Below are 4,625 nucleotides of genomic sequence, written 5' to 3'. Positions count from 1 at the left end.
GTGGGCCAGCCACGGGCGTTTTATTGCAGTGTAGACGTACCCTCTGCTTAAACAAAAAGGGCCATACCCTCAATAAAGCTCCACCAATTTGCCTCAGTGGAAGATCTGTCCCACTCTGTTTAGGAATGGTCCGGTGTAGGTGTAAATCCAATGAGAAATTTTAATTTAAAAGACAAAAACAAATCTAGGTGATGATGTCAATCAATGCAGAGCACCTATGGGGTTGTATAATAGGGAGCTCACAGTCAGCGAGCTGACTCATGCCTTCGGGGATAAAATTATATCATCGCAAGTGATGGGTCATTCACCTGTAAATTGCAACTCCCTCTGACGGCCTGACACCTCCCAGGTGCACTGCAAAGAACTTGGCAGCACCATAAAATCCGGTCTGTGATTCCCCAATGATGAAAAACGAGAATGAATTGCATCGTGTGTACGCAAGCAGCTGGAAACTGGTTTAAACTCAACTTACAACCCCTCACCCTGTAGATCAACCCCAGACCAGGATAGCTTTAACATTTAAATAGAAACTTGGCTACACTTGAAGATGGTTGGCTCACAAATGAAAGGCACCGTGGACGTGGTTGGTAAGGCGGAGGACTGGGAGTTAGTTCATGGATATGTAAGCAGAGTCAGAACAAGCTCTACCCTGACATCTGGGGGTGAGCTGTGGAAAAGGACTTCAGGGGCTGATCTCGTTTGCATGGGCACACCCACCCTGCCTAGCATGATGGACTGCCGGCCCAAATGGTCACTGTGTCTGCTGTGGGATCCCCAGTCTCTTTGTTATTGGGGCAGGAGTAATAAAGAGTTGTTATCCTGGTTGTGTGAATCAAGGACAGTAGAACTGTACTTGGCGTTTTATGATGGAGGGACTCGCTGTCAACTAAGTAGCACTTGCTAGGCAAGGGACATGGGTTCCAAACCCCCAATGAATTGGTGTGTGTGTCCCTATCCCCCTCCTGGGTGTTTTAAACACCACTTTGACCTGTACTCCTTCCACTGTAGAGCCACAAAGCTAATTTTGACTCTATTAGGAGTCTTGCTTCATGTTACAGGGCTGAAATCACTGATACCTAGGTCTAAGCATTTAACCTACTTTAGGCTAGTGGTGCACCAGCACTGAGGCTCCCTTACTACCCGCTACAATCACTGAGAGTATCAGAGGGGTAGCCGTGGTAGTCTGGATCTGTAAAAGCAGCAAAGAGTTCTGTGGTACCTTATAGACTAACAGACGTATTGGAGCATGAGCTTTCGTGGGTGAATACCCACTTCGTCGGATGCATCCAACAAAGTGGGTATTCACCCACAAAAGCTCATGCTCCAATATGTCTGTTAGTCTATAAGGTGCCACAGGACCCTTTGCTGCAATCACTGAGAACTGTGTTAAGTGTGTGTGTGTGGGGGGGGGCTTGAAGACAAGTTAGCTAGCGGGGAGGAGTGGTTAGCAGGGTGGCTGGCAGAGCAGAGCAACTGGCAGTGAAGACTGCAGCAGAACCCCATGGAGAGGTGTGGTGATCAGCCGTAGTAGCGGAGCATGTAAGATGCCCCCCCCCCAATACCTCCCCCACTTCCACCCAGGCAGGGGGAGGTAAACTCTGCAGATGAACTTCTGAACTCAGGGGGGCTGCACTGACCAAGGACAGAAACTGTGGGTGAGGTGACTGTTGGGTTGCTGGACTTAAGACCCTGAGGGGAAAAGGACACTGCCAAACTTACTTGGGGGTGGGTCTTTTGCTCATGGTTTGTGTTATGAATCCTGTTTGTGGTGTCTCCCCAACATAATGCCGCATTGTTTCCCTCCTTTATTAAAAGGCTTTAGCTACACTCAGACTCTGCTAGCGAGAGGGGAAGTATTGCCTCTTAGAGGCGCCCGGGGGGTGGTATGTAATTGTCCCAGGTCACTGGGTGGGGGCTTGAGCCGGTTTTGCATTGTGTTATTGGAACGGAACCCCTAGATACTGAACCCGGCCCTTGTTGCTCCCAACTCTGACGGGCAGGAGGGTTACAGATAGAATCTAGATATTTTCCTGCTGCCATCACCGTAGCACTTGAGTGCATCACAACTGCCTGTAAGGAAGCATTATCATTATTGCCGTTTAGAAGTGAGGAGCTAATGGAAGGAGAGATTCAGGCCCTGAGCCAAAGCCCGCAATACGTGGTGTGTCACGCTGTCTGGAGTGGTTTACAACCGTGAGCGCCTGCCTCAGGGCAGACTGTCAGTAGCAGAGCAGAACCCCCAAATTGGTTCTAGGTTCTGTAATTAGATTTCACCAACCTACAAATGTGAACTTCTGGATCACTATAACAGTGAGTCACAGACAGTCCCCTTAGAATCTCCAGTCTATCTTGCCACCCAGGCAAGCTGAACTTAGTGATAGATTATCACTTACACCAAAAATCGTAAAATATTCAGGCTGATCCCAGTCCAAAGAGACCAGTCACTTACCCCACATCAACGTGTACCTTGGATAGCAGATCAAAGACAACGATGGTAGCCAATCCTACAGTAACCTAATTAAGGTTTTATTAAGCAGGAAAAATAAATGAGAGTTAGTTATAAGTTAACGCAGGCAACAGATGTGCACAAATAAGTTAAGTCTATGGTTCCAATAGACGACAGAGATGTAGTAATCTGTCAGCATCGAATGTCCTTTCAGAGCTAATCCAGGCCAACCCTGGAGATTTTTGCTTTTTGTTTCTTAGTTCCAGCCCTTGTAAGAGTCTAAACAGCAGAGATGAAAAATCTTCATGTCATATATCTTTATTTCCTTCGTCCGGCATTCAAACCAATGGGACGAGGCCTTCTGCACCTACTTCTCCATGGTAGATGGGGCAATTGACAAAACTTTTAGCCTACAATGGCCCACTTAATTTTGAGAGCCCTGATGGAAGGACGGGGGGGAGCCACTCTTCTTGTCTGAGTTCACAAGTTCAGAGCAGGCATTTTTATAACTATAAACCAAACATATATTTTACCTTGTAGATGGAATACCGACATTACAAATGAGATTAATGCATGCAGCAGCTTTCAAGCATTTCATAGAGTCTAAACACTAAACACATCCTTACAAAGTCCATCACCTATCCTGAACTATACAAACATCAGGTGAGCTGGTCTGGTTTCCAGCTATGAATGTGTCAGTACTCAGCTGATGCCAAAAGACTTGGCAAGAGTTGGCACCTGGTTTACCTGCGTCCCATGGGGTACCTCAACCAGTGCATCAAATGCCCCAGTAACAATTATATGGGTGAAATCAGACAATCACCACACTCTCAAATGAACTCACACAGAAAAATGATAAAAGACAAAAACACCACATCACCCAGGGCAGACCATGGTTCACAAAGTGATCACGCCGTATCTGATCTTTTGTCCTCAAAGGAAACCTGCACAACCCCTGTGACGTTGTGCAGTCTATATGGTTTTATAAAAACATGATAATAAGTGAATATAATGTAACTGGAATAGTTTTATAAAAACATGATAATAAGTGACTATAATGCAACTGGAATATGCTTCATGAAAAAGGTCTCTTGTAAGGTATCATTACAAAGCTTATAATCTACTGAGTGTGATCATCCTATTTGTATAAATGTACCACTCTTGTATCTGAAACTAGAAATATAAAATATAACTCTGAGGGCCTATTGTAATTATGCAAAGTGTGGGCCATTAATGGTGGTTTGGAATCTTGATGACTCCCATTGTCTGCAGATGGCTGTGTTTACCTGTGAGTCTTCCTGTATATGTGTGTGCTGGCAAGTGGGTAATGAAGTCTTGCAGTGACATGTGATCATGTCACCTGAACTGGAATCCATTTTTAACCTGGTGCTTTTCCAGTGGGGGGGGGGGGACCCAGAGGGACAAAGGGTTCCCGCCTTATGCAAAAGATATATAAAGGGGTGGAAGAGAGCAGAGGGGGAGAGGAGCCATCATGAAGAATCCCCTAGCTATCACCTGAGCTGGAACAAGAGCTGTACCAGAGGAAAGAATTGTGCCCAGGCCTGGAAGGGGTCCAGTCTGAGAAAAAACTTACTGAAGCATCTCTGAGGGTGAGATTATCTGTATTCAGTTTGATTAGACATAGATTTGCGCATTTTATTTTATTTTGCTTGGTGACTTACTTTGTTCTGTCTGTTACTACTTGGAACCACTTAAATCCTACTTTCTGTATTTAATAAAATCACTTTCTACTTAGTAATTAACTCAGAGTATGTATTAATACCTGGGGGAGCAAACAACTGTGCATATCTCTCTATCAGTGTTATAGAGGGCGAACAATTTATGAGTTTACCTTGTATAAGCTTTATACAGGGTAAAATGGATTTATTTGGGTTTAGACCCCTTTGGGAGTTGGGCATCTGAGTGCTAAAGACAAGCACACTTCTGTGAGCTGTTTTCAGGTAAGCTTGCAGCTTTGGGGCAAGTTATTCAGACCCCGGGTCTGTGTTGGAGCAGACGGGAGTGTCTGGCTCAGCAAGACAGGGTGCTGGAGTCCTGAGCTGGCAGGGAAAGCAGGAATAGAAGTAGTCTTGATACATTATGTGGCAGCTCCCAATGGGGTTTCTGTGATCCAAACCGTCACAACCCCTTCACAAGGAGAACCTATGAGCTTAAATTC

The sequence above is a fragment of the Terrapene carolina genome, unplaced genomic scaffold (assembly GCF_002925995.2).
Source record: "Terrapene carolina triunguis isolate 2854851 unplaced genomic scaffold, T_m_triunguis-2.0 Scaffold58, whole genome shotgun sequence".
NCBI classification, from domain to species: domain Eukaryota; kingdom Metazoa; phylum Chordata; order Testudines; family Emydidae; genus Terrapene; species Terrapene triunguis.
This window is presented reverse-complemented; position numbering follows the sequence as displayed.